The sequence below is a fragment of the Dendrobates tinctorius genome, unplaced genomic scaffold (genome assembly GCF_039654945.1).
Source record: "Dendrobates tinctorius isolate UK_male_01 unplaced genomic scaffold, ASM3965494v1 ptg000008l, whole genome shotgun sequence".
Lineage (NCBI taxonomy): Eukaryota > Metazoa > Chordata > Amphibia > Anura > Dendrobatidae > Dendrobates > Dendrobates tinctorius.
The window spans coordinates 48,691,828-48,708,612 of NW_027361676.1; the positions used below are offsets into that span (position 1 = coordinate 48,691,828).

Sequence of the window (16,785 nt, forward strand, 5' to 3'; positions counted from 1 at the left end):
ATGTTCAAATGCTCTACCACTAAGCTATGCCACCTATATTTGAAAAATGTAAACTCTTCTTTTTTAACATGAAACCTGAAATTTTCTTCAGTTTATATATGGTTGTGTTTTTTTACTTTGATATGCATTTTTCTTTGTTCAAAATAATTAACTTTAGCAAAAAGTACAGAGGAACTCTCAGGAATTTTTATTTTAACAGTCAAATCTTAGTTTTAGAGTCTACCAATGTGCTTTAAGAAAGCACAAAAATATGAATTCAACTTCACATGGTTCAAAAGCTTGCATAAATATGTAGGTAAGAAATCATGTACAGTATTATTAATCCATTGTAACCGCATCTTCAGGGGGCACTTGGAGTTAAACCAAAGATCTCTTGATCTGCAGTCTACCACTGAGATATACCCCCTAATATTAAAAGACCTAAACTCCTTTTTTTTTTTTTTTTTTTTTTTTTTTTTTCTCATAAAACCTGAAATCTATTTGCATCTTTATGTTGTTGTGCCTTTTATTACATTGATATATATTTTTATTTGTTAAAAATAACAAACTAATACAACAAGTACAGAGAAACACTCAGTAATTTTTATATCACAAGTAAATTCTCAGTTTTATAGTCTTCCAAAGTGCTTTATGTATCTTTTGTAGATTTCTTTACAGGCAAAATTTCTCAAACTTTTTGCTGCATTTCTTAACTAGTATTCATATAAAGAAAACATGAATTCAAATTCATACGGTTTTAAAACTAGTATAAATATATAGGTAGCGAAGCATGTATTTTTAATCTGTTGAAAATGTACATTCAGGGGGCACTCAGAGTTGAACCAAGGACCTCTTAATCTGCAGTCAAATGCTCTACCACTGAGATATACCCTCTATTTTTGTAAAATGCAAACGCTCAATTTTTTTTTTCAACATGCAATCTGAAAAATGTTCAAATGCTTTACCACTAAGCTATGCCACCTATATTTGAAAAATGTAAACTCTTCTTTTTTAACATGAAACCTGACATTTTCTTCAGTTTATATATGGTTGTGTTTTTTTACTTTGATATGCATTTTTCTTTGTTAAAAATAATAAACTTTAGCAAAAAGTACAGAGGAACTCTCAGCAATTTTTATTTTACCAGTCAAATCTTAGTTTTAGAGTCTACCAATGTGCTTTAAGAAAGCACAAAAACATGAATTCAACTTCACATGGTTCAAAAGCTTGCATAAATATGTAGGTAAGAAATCATGTACAGTATTATTAATCCATTGTAAAGGCACCTTCAGGGGGCACTTGGAGTTAAACCAAAGATCTACTGATCTGCAGTCTAACTGTCTACCACTGAGATATACCCCCAATATTAAAAGACCTAAACTCTTTTTTTTTTTTTTTTTTTTTCCCTCATAAAACCTGAAATCTATTTGCACAGTTTTATGTTGTTGTGCCTTTTTTACATTGATATACATTTTTATTTGTTAAAAGTAACAAACTAATACAACAAGTACAGAGAAACACTCAGTAATTTTTATATCACAAGTAAATTCTCAGTTTTATAGTCTTCCAATGTGCTTTATATATCTTTTGTAGATTTCTTTACAGGCAAAATTTCTCAAACTTTTTGCTGCATTTCTTAACTAGTATTAATATAAAGAAAACATGAATTCAACTTCATACGGTTCTAAATCTAGTATAAATATATAGGTAGCGAAGCATGTATTTTTAATCTGTTGAAAATGTACCTTCAGGGGGCACTCGGCGTTGAACCAAGGACCTCTTGATCTGCAGTTAAATGCTCTACCACTGAGTTATACCCCCTATATTCGAAAAATGCAAACGCTCAATTTTTTTTTTTCAACATGCAATCTGAAAAATGTTCAAATGCTCTACCACTAAGCTATGCCACCTATATTTGAAAAATGTAAACTCTTCTTTTTTAACATGAAACCTGACATTTTCTTCAGTTTATATATGGTTGTGTTTTTTTACTTTGATATGCATTTTTCTTTGTTAAAAATAATTAACTTTAGCAAAAAGTACAGAGGAACTCTCAGCAATTTTTATTTTACCAGTCAAATCTTAGTTTTAGAGTCTACCAATGTGCTTTAAGAAAGCACAAAAACATGAATTCAACTTCACATGGTTCAAAAGCTTGCATAAATATGTAGGTAAGAAATCATGTACAGTATTATTAATCCATTGTAAACACACCTTCAGGGGGCACTTGGAGTTAAACCAAAGATCTCTTGATCTGCAGTCTACCACTGAGATATACCCCCTAATATTAAAAGACCTAAACTCTTTTTTTTTTTTTTTCTCATTAAACCTGAAATCTATTTGCATTTTTATGTTGTTGTGCCTTTTTTTACATTGATATACATTTTTATTTGTTAAAAATAACAAACTAATACAACAAGTACAGAGAAACACTCATTAATTTTTATATCACAAGTAAATTCTCAGTTTTATAGTCTTCCAATGTGCTTTATATATCTTTTGTAGATTTCTTTACAGGCAAAATTTCTCAAACTTTTTGCTGCATTTCTTAACTAGTATTCATATAAAGAAAACATGAATTCAACTTCATACGGTTCTAAATCTAGTATAAATATATAGGTAGCAAAGCATGTATTTTTAATCTGTTGAAAATGTACCTTCAGGGGGAACTTGGAGTTGAACCAAGGACCTCTTGAACTGCAGTCAAATGCTCTACCACTGAGCTATACCCCCTATAATTGAAAAATGCAAACGCTCACTTTTTTTTTTCAACATGCAATCTTAAAAATGTTCAAATGCTCTACCACTAAGCTATGCCACCTATATTTGAAAAATGTAAACTCTTCTTTTTTAAAATGAAACCTGAAATTTTCTTCAGTTTATATATGGTTGTGTTTTTTTACTTTGATATGCATTTTTCTTTGTTAAAAATAATTAACTTTAGCAAAAAGTACAGAGGAACTCTCAGGAATTTTTATTTTACCAGTCAAATCTTAGTTTTAGAGTCTACCAATGTACTTTAAGAAAGACAAAAACATGAATTAAACATCACATGGTTCAAAAGCTTGCATAAATATGTAGGTAAGAAATCATGTACAGTATTATTAATCCATTGTAAACGCATCTTCAGGGGGCACTTGGTGTTAAACCAAAGATCTCTTGATCTGCAGTCTACCACTGAGATATACCCCCTAATATTAAAAGACCTAAACTCTTTTTTTTTTTTTCTTCTCATAAAACCTGAAATCTATTTGCATCTTTATGTTGTTGTGCCTTTTATTACATTGATATATATTTTTATTTGTTAAAAATAACAAACTAATACAACAAGTACAGAGAAACACTCAGTAATTTTTATATCACAAGTAAATTCTCAGTTTTATAGTCTTCCAAAGTGCTTTATGTATCTTTTGTAGATTTCTTTACAGGCAAAATTTCTCAAACTTTTTGCTGCATTTCTTAACTAGTATTCATATAAAGAAAACATGAATTCAAATTCATACGGTTCTAAAACTAGTATAAAAATATAGGTAGCGAAGCCTGTATTTTTAATCTGTTGAAAATGTACATTCAGGGGGCACTCAGAGTTGAACCAAGGACCTCTTGATCTGCAGTCAAATGCTCTACCACTGAGATATACCCTCTATTTTTGTAAAATGCAAACGCTCAATTTTTTTTTTTCAACATGCAATCTGAAAAATGTTCAAATGCTTTACCACTAAGCTATGCCACCTATATTTGAAAAATGTAAACTCTTCTTTTTTAACATGAAACCTGACATTTTCTTCAGTTTATATATGGTTGTGTTTTTTTACTTTGATATGCATTTTTCTTTGTTAAAAATAATTAACTTTAGCAAAAAGTACAGAGGAACTCTCAGCAATTTTTATTTTACCAGTCAAATCTTAGTTTTAGAGTCTACCAATGTGCTTTAAGAAAGCACAAAAACATGAATTCAACTTCACATGGTTCAAAAGCTTGCATAAATATGTAGGTAAGAAATCATGTACAGTATTATTAATCCATTGTAAACGCACCTTCAGGGGGCACTTGGAGTTAAACCAAAGATCTCTTGATCTGCAGTCTAACTGTCTACCACTGAGATATACCCCCAATATTAAAAGACCTAAACTCTTTTTTTTTTTTTTTTTTTTTTTTTTTTTTCCTCATAAAACCTGAAATCTATTTGCACAGTTTTATGTTGTTGTGCCTTTTTTACATTGATATACATTTTTATTTGTTAAAAATAACAAACTAATACAACAAGTACAGAGAAACACTCATTAATTTTTATATCACAAGTAAATTCTCAGTTTTATAGTCTTCCAATGTGCTTTATATATCTTTTGTAGATTTCTTTACAGGCAAAATTTCTCAAACTTTTTGCTGCATTTCTTAACTAGTATTCATATAAAGAAAACATGAATTCAACTTCATACGGTTCTAAATCTAGTATAAATATATAGGTAGCGAAGCATGTATTTTTAATCTGTTGAAAATGTAGCTTCAGGGGGCACTCGGAGTTAAACCAAGGACCTCTTGATCTGCAGTCAAATGCTCTACCACTGAGCTATACCCCCTATATTTGAAAAATGCAAACACTCAATTTTTTTTTTCAACATGCAATCTGAAAAATGTTCAAATGCTCTACCACTAAGCTATGCCACCTATATTTGAAAAATGTAAACTCTTCTTTTTTAACATGAAACCTGAAATTTTCTTCAGTTTATATATGGTTGTGTTTTTTTACTTTGATATGCATTTTTCTTTGTTCAAAATAATTAACTTTAGCAAAAAGTACAGAGGAACTCTCAGGAATTTTTATTTTACCAGTCAAATCTTAGTTTTAGAGTCTACCAATGTGCTTTAAGAAAGCACAAAAATATGAATTCAACTTCACATGGTTCAAAAGCTTGCATAAATATGTAGGTAAGAAATCATGTACAGTATTATTAATCCATTGTAACCGCATCTTCAGGGGGCACTTGGAGTTAAACCAAAGATCTCTTGATCTGCAGTCTACCACTGAGATATACCCCCTAATATTAAAAGACCTAAACTCTTTTTTTTTTTTTTTTTTTTTTTTTTTCTCATAAAACCTGAAATCTATTTGCATCTTTATGTTGTTGTGCCTTTTATTACATTGATATATATTTTTATTTGTTAAAAATAACAAGCTAATACAACAAGTACAGAGAAACACTCAGTAATTTTTATATCACAAGTAAATTCTCAGTTTTATAGTCTTCCAAAGTGCTTTATGTATCTTTTGTAGATTTCTTTACAGGCAAAATTTCTCAAACTTTTTGCTGCATTTCTTAACTAGTATTCATATAAAGAAAACATGAATTCAAATTCATACGGTTCTAAAACTAGTATAAATATATAGGTAGCGAAGCATGTATTTTTAATCTGTTGAAAATGTACATTCAGGGGGCACTCAGAGTTGAACCAAGGACCTCTTGATCTGCAGTCAAATGCTCTACCACTGAGATATACCCTCTATTTTTGTAAAATGCAAACGCTCAATTTTTTTTTTTCAACATGCAATCTGAAAAATGTTCAAATGCTTTACCACTAAGCTATGCCACCTATATTTGAAAAATGTAAACTCTTCTTTTTTAACATGAAACCTGACATTTTCTTCAGTTTATATATGGTTGTGTTTTTTTACTTTGATATGCATTTTTCTTTGTTAAAAATAATTAACTTTAGCAAAAAGTACAGAGGAACTCTCAGCAATTTTTATTTTACCAGTCAAATCTTAGTTTTAGAGTCTACCAATGTGCTTTAAGAAAGCACAAAAACATGAATTCAACTTCACATGGTTCAAAAGCTTGCATAAATATGTAGGTAAGAAATCATGTACAGTATTATTAATCCATTGTAAACGCACCTTCAGGGGGCACTTGGAGTTAAACCAAAGATCTCTTGATCTGCAGTCTAACTGTCTACCACTGAGATATACCCCCAATATTAAAAGACCTAAACTCTTTTTTTTTTTTTTTTTTTTTTTTTTTTTCCCTCATAAAACCTGAAATCTATTTGCACAGTTTTATGTTGTTGTGCCTTTTTTACATTGATATACATTTTTATTTGTTAAAAATAACAAACTAATACAACAAGTACAGAGAAACACTCATTAATTTTTATATCACAAGTAAATTCTCAGTTTTATAGTCTTCCAATGTGCTTTATATATCTTTTGTAGATTTCTTTACAGGCAAAATTTCTCAAACTTTTTGCTGCATTTCTTAACTAGTATTCATATAAAGAAAACATGAATTCAACTTCATACGGTTCTAAATCTAGTATAAATATATAGGTAGCGAAGCATGTATTTTTAATCTGTTGAAAATGTAGCTTCAGGGGGCACTCGGAGTTAAACCAAGGACCTCTCGATGTGCAGTCAAATGCTCTACCACTGAGCTATACTCCCTATATTTGAAAAATGCAAACACTCAATTTTTTTTTTCAACATGCAATCTGAAAAATGTTCAAATGCTCTACCACTAAGCTATGCCACCTATATTTGAAAAATGTAAACTCTTCTTTTTTAACATGAAACCTGAAATTTTCTTCAGTTTATATATGGTTGTGTTTTTTTACTTTGATATGCATTTTTCTTTGTTCAAAATAATTAACTTTAGCAAAAAGTACAGAGGAACTCTCAGGAATTTTTATTTTACCAGTCAAATCTTAGTTTTAGAGTCTACCAATGTGCTTTAAGAAAGCACAAAAATATGAATTCAACTTCACATGGTTCAAAAGCTTGCATAAATATGTAGGTAAGAAATCATGTACAGTATTATTAATCCATTGTAACCGCATCTTCAGGGGGCACTTGGAGTTAAACCAAAGATCTCTTGATCTGCAGTCTACCACTGAGATATACCCCCTAATATTAAAAGACCTAAACTCCTTTTTTTTTTTTTTTTTTTTTCTCATAAAACCTGAAATCTATTTGCATCTTTATGTTGTTGTGCCTTTTATTACATTGATATATATTTTTATTTGTTAAAAATAACAAACTAATACAACAAGTACAGAGAAACACTCAGTAATTTTTATATCACAAGTAAATTCTCAGTTTTATAGTCTTCCAATGTGCTTTATATATCTTTTGTAGATTTCTTTACAGGCAAAATTTCTCAAACTTTTTGCTGCATTTCTTAACTAGTATTCATATAAAGAAAACATGAATTCAACTTCATACGGTTCTAAATCTAGTATAAATATATAGGTAGCGAAGCATGTATTTTTAATCTGTTGAAAATGTACCTTCAGGGGGCACTCGGAGTTGAACCAAGGACCTCTTGATCTGCAGTCAAATGCTCTACCACTGAGCTATACCCCCTATATTCGAAAAATGCAAACGCTCAATTTTTTTTTTTCAACATGCAATCTGAAAAATGTTCAAATGCTCTACCACTAAGCTATGCCACCTATATTTGAAAAATGTAAACTCTTCTTTTTTAACATGAAACCTGAAATTTTCTTCAGTTTATATATGGTTGTGTTTTTTTACTTTGATATGCATTTTTCTTTGTTCAAAATAATTAACTTTAGCAAAAAGTACAGAGGAACTCTCAGGAATTTTTATTTTACCAGTCAAATTTTAGTTTTAGAGTCTACCAATGTGCTTTAAGAAAGCACAAAAATATGAATTCAACTTCACATGGTTCAAAAGCTTGCATAAATATGTAGGTAAGAAATCATGTACAGTATTATTAATCCATTGTAAACGCATCTTCAGGGGGCACTTGGAGTTAAACCAAAGATCTCTTGATCTGCAGTCTACCACTGAGATATACCCCCTAATATTAAAAGACCTAAACTCCTTTTTTTTTTTCTCATAAAACCTGAAATCTATTTGCATCTTTATGTTGTTGTGCCTTTTATTACATTGATATATATTTTTATTTGTTAAAAATAACAAACTAATACAACAAGTACAGAGAAACACTCAGTAATTTTTATATCACAAGTAAATTCTCAGTTTTATAGTCTTCCAAAGTGCTTTATGTATCTTTTGTAGATTTCTTTACAGGCAAAATTTCTCAAACTTTTTGCTGCATTTCTTAACTAGTATTCATATAAAGAAAACATGAATTCAAATTCATACGGTTCTAAAACTAGTATAAATATATAGGTAGCGAAGCATGTATTTTTAATCTGTTGAAAATGTACATTCAGGGGGCACTCAGAGTTGAACCAAGGACCTCTTGATCTGCAGTCAAATGCTCTACCACTGAGATATACCCTCTATTTTTGTAAAATGCAAACGCTCAATTTTTTTTTTTCAACATGCAATCTGAAAAATGTTCAAATGCTTTACCACTAAGCTATGCCACCTATATTTGAAAAATGTAAACTCTTCTTTTTTAACATGAAACCTGACATTTTCTTCAGTTTATATATGGTTGTGTTTTTTTACTTTGATATGCATTTTTCTTTGTTAAAAATAATTAACTTTAGCAAAAAGTACAGAGGAACTCTCAGCAATTTTTATTTTACCAGTCAAATCTTAGTTTTAGAGTCTACCAATGTGCTTTAAGAAAGCACAAAAACATGAATTCAACTTCACATGGTTCAAAAGCTTGCATAAATATGTAGGTAAGAAATCATGTACAGTATTATTAATCCATTGTAAACGCACCTTCAGGGGGCACTTGGAGTTAAACCAAAGATCTCTTGATCTGCAGTCTAACTGTCTACCACTGAGATATACCCCCAATATTAAAAGACCTAAACTCTTTTTTTTTTTTTTTTTTTTTTTTTTTTTCCCTCATAAAACCTGAAATCTATTTGCACAGTTTTATGTTGTTGTGCCTTTTTTACATTGATATACATTTTTATTTGTTAAAAATAACAAACTAATACAACAAGTACAGAGAAACACTCATTAATTTTTATATCACAAGTAAATTCTCAGTTTTATAGTCTTCCAATGTGCTTTATATATCTTTTGTAGATTTCTTTACAGGCAAAATTTCTCAAACTTTTTGCTGCATTTCTTAACTAGTATTCATATAAAGAAAACATGAATTCAACTTCATACGGTTCTAAATCTAGTATAAATATATAGGTAGCGAAGCATGTATTTTTAATCTGTTGAAAATGTAGCTTCAGGGGGCACTCGGAGTTAAACCAAGGACCTCTCGATGTGCAGTCAAATGCTCTACCACTGAGCTATACTCCCTATATTTGAAAAATGCAAACACTCAATTTTTTTTTTCAACATGCAATCTGAAAAATGTTCAAATGCTCTACCACTAAGCTATGCCACCTATATTTGAAAAATGTAAACTCTTCTTTTTTAACATGAAACCTGAAATTTTCTTCAGTTTATATATGGTTGTGTTTTTTTACTTTGATATGCATTTTTCTTTGTTCAAAATAATTAACTTTAGCAAAAAGTACAGAGGAACTCTCAGGAATTTTTATTTTACCAGTCAAATCTTAGTTTTAGAGTCTACCAATGTGCTTTAAGAAAGCACAAAAATATGAATTCAACTTCACATGGTTCAAAAGCTTGCATAAATATGTAGGTAAGAAATCATGTACAGTATTATTAATCCATTGTAACCGCATCTTCAGGGGGCACTTGGAGTTAAACCAAAGATCTCTTGATCTGCAGTCTACCACTGAGATATACCCCCTAATATTAAAAGACCTAAACTCCTTTTTTTTTTTTTTTTTTTTTTCTCATAAAACCTGAAATCTATTTGCATCTTTATGTTGTTGTGCCTTTTATTACATTGATATATATTTTTATTTGTTAAAAATAACAAACTAATACAACAAGTACAGAGAAACACTCAGTAATTTTTATATCACAAGTAAATTCTCAGTTTTATAGTCTTCCAATGTGCTTTATATATCTTTTGTAGATTTCTTTACAGGCAAAATTTCTCAAACTTTTTGCTGCATTTCTTAACTAGTATTCATATAAAGAAAACATGAATTCAACTTCATACGGTTCTAAATCTAGTATAAATATATAGGTAGCGAAGCATGTATTTTTAATCTGTTGAAAATGTACCTTCAGGGGGCACTCGGAGTTGAACCAAGGACCTCTTGATCTGCAGTCAAATGCTCTACCACTGAGCTATACCCCCTATATTCGAAAAATGCAAACGCTCAATTTTTTTTTTTCAACATGCAATCTGAAAAATGTTCAAATGCTCTACCACTAAGCTATGCCACCTATATTTGAAAAATGTAAACTCTTCTTTTTTAACATGAAACCTGAAATTTTCTTCAGTTTATATATGGTTGTGTTTTTTTACTTTGATATGCATTTTTCTTTGTTCAAAATAATTAACTTTAGCAAAAAGTACAGAGGAACTCTCAGGAATTTTTATTTTACCAGTCAAATCTTAGTTTTAGAGTCTACCAATGTGCTTTAAGAAAGCACAAAAATATGAATTCAACTTCACATGGTTCAAAAGCTTGCATAAATATGTAGGTAAGAAATCATGTACAGTATTATTAATCCATTGTAAACGCATCTTCAGGGGGCACTTGGAGTTAAACCAAAGATCTCTTGATCTGCAGTCTACCACTGAGATATACCCCCTAATATTAAAAGACCTAAACTCCTTTTTTTTTTTCTCATAAAACCTGAAATCTATTTGCATCTTTATGTTGTTGTGCCTTTTATTACATTGATATATATTTTTATTTGTTAAAAATAACAAACTAATACAACAAGTACAGAGAAACACTCAGTAATTTTTATATCACAAGTAAATTCTCAGTTTTATAGTCTTCCAAAGTGCTTTATGTATCTTTTGTAGATTTCTTTACAGGCAAAATTTCTCAAACTTTTTGCTGCATTTCTTAACTAGTATTCATATAAAGAAAACATGAATTCAAATTCATACGGTTCTAAAACTAGTATAAATATATAGGTAGCGAAGCATGTATTTTTAATCTGTTGAAAATGTAGCTTCAGGGGGCACTCAGAGTTAAACCAAGGACCTCTTGATCTGCAGTCAAATGCTCTACCACTGAGCTATACCCCCTATATTTGAAAAATGCAAACACTCAATTTTTTTTTTCAACATGCAATCTGAAAAATGTTCAAATGCTCTACCACTAAGCTATGCCACCTATATTTGAAAAATGTAAACTCTTCTTTTTTAACATGAAACCTGAAATTTTCTTCAGTTTATATATGGTTGTGTTTTTTTACTTTGATATGCATTTTTCTTTGTTCAAAATAATTAACTTTAGCAAAAAGTACAGAGGAACTCTCAGGAATTTTTATTTTACCAGTCAAATCTTAGTTTTAGAGTCTACCAATGTGCTTTAAGAAAGCACAAAAATATGAATTCAACTTCACATGGTTCAAAAGCTTGCATAAATATGTAGGTAAGAAATCATGTACAGTATTATTAATCCATTGTAACCGCATCTTCAGGGGGCACTTGGAGTTAAACCAAAGATCTCTTGATCTGCAGTCTACCACTGAGATATACCCCCTAATATTAAAAGACCTAAACTCCTTTTTTTTTTTTTTTTTTTTTTTTTTTTTTTCTCATAAAACCTGAAATCTATTTGCATCTTTATGTTGTTGTGCCTTTTATTACATTGATATATATTTTTATTTGTTAAAAATAACAAGCTAATACAACAAGTACAGAGAAACACTCAGTAATTTTTATATCACAAGTAAATTCTCAGTTTTATAGTCTTCCAAAGTGCTTTTTGTATCTTTTGTAGATTTCTTTACAGGCAAAATTTCTCAAACTTTTTGCTGCATTTCTTAACTAGTATTCATATAAAGAAAACATGAATTCAAATTCATACGGTTCTAAAACTAGTATAAATATATAGGTAGCGAAGCATGTATTTTTAATCTGTTGAAAATGTACATTCAGGGGGCACTCAGAGTTGAACCAAGGACCTCTTGATCTGCAGTCAAATGCTCTACCACTGAGATATACCCTCTATTTTTGTAAAATGCAAACGCTCAATTTTTTTTTTTCAACATGCAATCTGAAAAATGTTCAAATGCTTTACCACTAAGCTATGCCACCTATATTTGAAAAATGTAAACTCTTCTTTTTTAACATGAAACCTGACATTTTCTTCAGTTTATATATGGTTGTGTTTTTTTTACTTTGATATGCATTTTTCTTTGTTAAAAATAATTAACTTTAGCAAAAAGTACAGAGGAACTCTCAGCAATTTTTATTTTACCAGTCAAATCTTAGTTTTAGAGTCTACCAATGTGCTTTAAGAAAGCACAAAAACATGAATTCAACTTCACATGGTTCAAAAGCTTGCATAAATATGTAGGTAAGAAATCATGTACAGTATTATTAATCCATTGTAAATGCACCTTCAGGGGGCACTTGGAGTTAAACCAAAGATCTCTTGATCTGCAGTCTAACTGTCTACCACTGAGATATACCCCCAATATTAAAAGACCTAAACTCTTTTTTTTTTTTTTTTTTTTTTTTTTTTTCCCTCATAAAACCTGAAATCTATTTGCACAGTTTTATGTTGTTGTGCCTTTTTTACATTGATATACATTTTTATTTGTTAAAAATAACAAACTAATACAACAAGTACAGAGAAACACTCATTAATTTTTATATCACAAGTAAATTCTCAGTTTTATAGTCTTCCAATGTGCTTTATATATCTTTTGTAGATTTCTTTACAGGCAAAATTTCTCAAACTTTTTGCTGCATTTCTTAACTAGTATTCATATAAAGAAAACATGAATTCAACTTCATACGGTTCTAAATCTAGTATAAATATATAGGTAGCGAAGCATGTATTTTTAATCTGTTGAAAATGTAGCTTCAGGGGGCACTCGGAGTTAAACCAAGGACCTCTCGATCTGCAGTCAAATGCTCTACCACTGAGCTATACTCCCTATATTTGAAAAATGCAAACACTCAATTTTTTTTTTCAACATGCAATCTGAAAAATGTTCAAATGCTCTACCACTAAGCTATGCCACCTATATTTGAAAAATGTAAACTCTTCTTTTTTAACATGAAACCTGAAATTTTCTTCAGTTTATATATGGTTGTGTTTTTTTACTTTGATATGCATTTTTCTTTGTTCAAAATAATTAACTTTAGCAAAAAGTACAGAGGAACTCTCAGGAATTTTTATTTTACCAGTCAAATCTTAGTTTTAGAGTCTACCAATGTGCTTTAAGAAAGCACAAAAATATGAATTCAACTTCACATGGTTCAAAAGCTTGCATAAATATGTAGGTAAGAAATCATGTACAGTATTATTAATCCATTGTAACCGCATCTTCAGGGGGCACTTGGAGTTAAACCAAAGATCTCTTGATCTGCAGTCTACCACTGAGATATACCCCCTAATATTAAAAGACCTAAACTCCTTTTTTTTTTTTTTCTCATAAAACCTGAAATCTATTTGCATCTTTATGTTGTTGTGCCTGTTATTACATTGATATATATTTTTATTTGTTAAAAATAACAAGCTAATACAACAAGTACAGAGAAACACTCAGTAATTTTTATATCACAAGTAAATTCTCAGTTTTATAGTCTTCCAAAGTGCTTTATGTATCTTTTGTAGATTTCTTTACAGGCAAAATTTCTCAAACTTTTTGCTGCATTTCTTAACTAGTATTCATATAAAGAAAACATGAATTCAAATTCATACGGTTCTAAAACTAGTATAAATATATAGGTAGCGAAGCATGTATTTTTAATCTGTTGAAAATGTACATTCAGGGGGCACTCAGAGTTGAACCAAGGACCTCTTGATCTGCAGTCAAATGCTCTACCACTGAGATATACCCTCTATTTTTGTAAAATGCAAACGCTCAATTTTTTTTTTTCAACATGCAATCTGAAAAATGTTCAAATGCTTTACCACTAAGCTATGCCACCTATATTTGAAAAATGTAAACTCTTCTTTTTTAACATGAAACCTGACATTTTCTTCAGTTTATATATGGTTGTGTTTTTTTACTTTGATATGCATTTTTCTTTGTTAAAAATAATTAACTTTAGCAAAAAGTACAGAGGAACTCTCAGCAATTTTTATTTTACCAGTCAAATCTTAGTTTTAGAGTCTACCAATGTGCTTTAAGAAAGCACAAAAACATGAATTCAACTTCACATGGTTCAAAAGCTTGCATAAATATGTAGGTAAGAAATCATGTACAGTATTATTAATCCATTGTAAACGCACCTTCAGGGGGCACTTGGAGTTAAACCAAAGATCTCTTGATCTGCAGTCTAACTGTCTACCACTGAGATATACCCCCAATATTAAAAGACCTAAACTCTTTTTTTTTTTTTTTTTTTTTTTTCGCTCATAAAACCTGAAATCTATTTGCACAGTTTTATGTTGTTGTGCCTTTTTTACATTGATATACATTTTTATTTGTTAAAAATAACAAACTAATACAACAAGTACAGAGAAACACTCATTAATTTTTATATCACAAGTAAATTCTCAGTTTTATAGTCTTCCAATGTGCTTTATATATCTTTTGTAGATTTCTTTACAGGCAAAATTTCTCAAACTTTTTGCTGCATTTCTTAACTAGTATTCATATAAAGAAAACATGAATTCAACTTCATACGGTTCTAAATCTAGTATAAATATATAGGTAGCGAAGCATGTATTTTTAATCTGTTGAAAATGTAGCTTCAGGGGGCACTCGGAGTTAAACCAAGGACCTCTCGATCTGCAGTCAAATGCTCTACCACTGAGCTATACTCCCTATATTTGAAAAATGCAAACACTCAATTTTTTTTTTCAACATGCAATCTGAAAAATATTCAAATGCTCTACCACTAAGCTATGCCACCTATATTTGAAAAATGTAAACTCTTCTTTTTTAACATGAAACCTGAAATTTTCTTCAGTTTATATATGGTTGTGTTTTTTTACTTTCATATGCATTTTTCTTTGTTCAAAATAATTAACTTTAGCAAAAAGTACAGAGGAACTCTCAGGAATTTTTATTTTACCAGTCAAATCTTAGTTTTAGAGTCTACCAATGTGCTTTAAGAAAGCACAAAAATATGAATTCAACTTCACATGGTTCAAAAGCTTGCATAAATATGTAGGTAAGAAATCATGTACAGTATTATTAATCCATTGTAACCGCATCTTCAGGGGGCACTTGGAGTTAAACCAAAGATCTCTTGATCTGCAGTCTACCACTAAGATATACCCCCTAATATTAAAAGACCTAAACACCTTTTTTTTTTTTTTTTTTTTTTTTTTTTTCTCATAAAACCTGAAATCTATTTGCATCTTTATGTTGTTGTGCCTTTTATTACATTGATATATATTTTTATTTGTTAAAAATAACAAACTAATACAACAAGTACAGAGAAACACTCAGTAATTTTTATATCACAAGTAAATTCTCAGTTTTATAGTCTTCCAAAGTGCTTTATGTATCTTTTGTAGATTTCTTTACAGGCAAAATTTCTCAAACTTTTTGCTGCATTTCTTAACTAGTATTCATATAAAGAAAACATGAATTCAAATTCATACGGTTCTAAAACTAGTATAAATATATAGGTAGCGAAGCATGTATTTTTAATCTGTTGAAAATGTACATTCAGGGGGCACTCAGAGTTGAACCAAGGACCTCTTGATCTGCAGTCAAATGCTCTACCACTGAGATATACCCTCTATTTTTGTAAAATGCAAACGCTCAATTTTTTTTTTCAACATGCAATCTGAAAAATGTTCAAATGCTTTACCACTAAGCTATGCCACCTATATTTGAAAAATGTAAACTCTTCTTTTTTAACATGAAACCTGACATTTTCTTCAGTTTATATATGGTTGTGTTTTTTTACTTTGATATGCATTTTTCTTTGTTAAAAATAATAAACTTTAGCAAAAAGTACAGAGGAACTCTCAGCAATTTTTATTTTACCAGTCAAATCTTAGTTTTAGAGTCTACCAATGTGCTTTAAGAAAGCACAAAAACATGAATTCAACTTCACATGGTTCAAAAGCTTGCATAAATATGTAGGTAAGAAATCATGTACAGTATTATTAATCCATTGTAAACGCACCTTCAGGGGGCACTTGGAGTTAAACCAAAGATCTCTTGATCTGCAGTCTAACTGTCTACCACTGAGATATACCCCCAATATTAAAAGACCTAAACTCTTTTTTTTTTTTTTTTTTTTTTTTTTTTTTCCCTCATAAAACCTGAAATCTATTTGCACAGTTTTATGTTGTTGTGCCTTTTTTACATTGATATACATTTTTATTTGTTAAAAATAACAAACTAATACAACAAGTACAGAGAAACACTCATTAATTTTTATATCACAAGTAAATTCTCAGTTTTATAGTCTTCCAATGTGCTTTATATATCTTTTGTAGATTTCTTTACAGGCAAAATTTCTCAAACTTTTTGCTGCATTTCTTAACTAGTATTCATATAAAGAAAACATGAATTCAACTTCATACGGTTCTAAATCTAGTATAAATATATAGGTAGCGAAGCATGTATTTTTAATCTGTTGAAAATGTAGCTTCAAGGGGCACTCGGAGTTAAACCAAGGACCTCTTGATCTGCAGTCAAATGCTCTACCACTGAGCTATACCCCCTATATTTGAAAAATGCAAACACTCAATTTTTTTTTTCAACATGCAATCTGAAAAATGTTCAAATGCTCTACCACTAAGCTATGCCACCTATATTTGAAAAATGTAAACTCTTCTTTTTTAACATGAAACCTGAAATTTTCTTCAGTTTATATATGGTTGTGTTTTTTTTACTTTGATATGCATTTTTCTTTGTTCAAAATAATTAAC

General features: G+C 29.8%; 10 non-coding genes across 10 annotated transcripts; all 10 read right to left on the reverse strand.

Annotated features, from left to right (window-relative positions):
* Window positions 1-2,640: 2,640 nt before the first annotated feature.
* TRNAC-GCA (transfer RNA cysteine (anticodon GCA)) lies at window positions 2,641-2,712 on the reverse strand. Its single transcript has one exon. It is a non-coding gene; the product is annotated as a tRNA-Cys (tRNA).
* A 1,775-nt stretch (window positions 2,713-4,487) lies between these two features.
* On the reverse strand, window positions 4,488-4,559 carry TRNAC-GCA (transfer RNA cysteine (anticodon GCA)). Its single transcript has one exon. It is a non-coding gene; the product is annotated as a tRNA-Cys (tRNA).
* Window positions 4,560-6,346: 1,787 nt separating this feature from the next.
* On the reverse strand, window positions 6,347-6,418 carry TRNAC-GCA (transfer RNA cysteine (anticodon GCA)). The gene has a single exon. It is a non-coding gene; the product is annotated as a tRNA-Cys (tRNA).
* An 846-nt stretch (window positions 6,419-7,264) lies between these two features.
* Window positions 7,265-7,336, reverse strand: TRNAC-GCA (transfer RNA cysteine (anticodon GCA)). Its single transcript has one exon. It is a non-coding gene; the product is annotated as a tRNA-Cys (tRNA).
* A 1,773-nt stretch (window positions 7,337-9,109) lies between these two features.
* TRNAC-GCA (transfer RNA cysteine (anticodon GCA)) lies at window positions 9,110-9,181 on the reverse strand. The gene has a single exon. It is a non-coding gene; the product is annotated as a tRNA-Cys (tRNA).
* Window positions 9,182-10,028: 847 nt separating this feature from the next.
* On the reverse strand, window positions 10,029-10,100 carry TRNAC-GCA (transfer RNA cysteine (anticodon GCA)). Its single transcript has one exon. It is a non-coding gene; the product is annotated as a tRNA-Cys (tRNA).
* Window positions 10,101-10,937: 837 nt separating this feature from the next.
* Window positions 10,938-11,009, reverse strand: TRNAC-GCA (transfer RNA cysteine (anticodon GCA)). Its single transcript has one exon. It is a non-coding gene; the product is annotated as a tRNA-Cys (tRNA).
* Window positions 11,010-12,802: 1,793 nt separating this feature from the next.
* Window positions 12,803-12,874, reverse strand: TRNAC-GCA (transfer RNA cysteine (anticodon GCA)). Its single transcript has one exon. It is a non-coding gene; the product is annotated as a tRNA-Cys (tRNA).
* Window positions 12,875-14,644: 1,770 nt separating this feature from the next.
* Window positions 14,645-14,716, reverse strand: TRNAC-GCA (transfer RNA cysteine (anticodon GCA)). The gene has a single exon. It is a non-coding gene; the product is annotated as a tRNA-Cys (tRNA).
* Window positions 14,717-16,506: 1,790 nt separating this feature from the next.
* Window positions 16,507-16,578, reverse strand: TRNAC-GCA (transfer RNA cysteine (anticodon GCA)). Its single transcript has one exon. It is a non-coding gene; the product is annotated as a tRNA-Cys (tRNA).
* Between the last annotated feature and the right edge of the window lie 207 nt (window positions 16,579-16,785).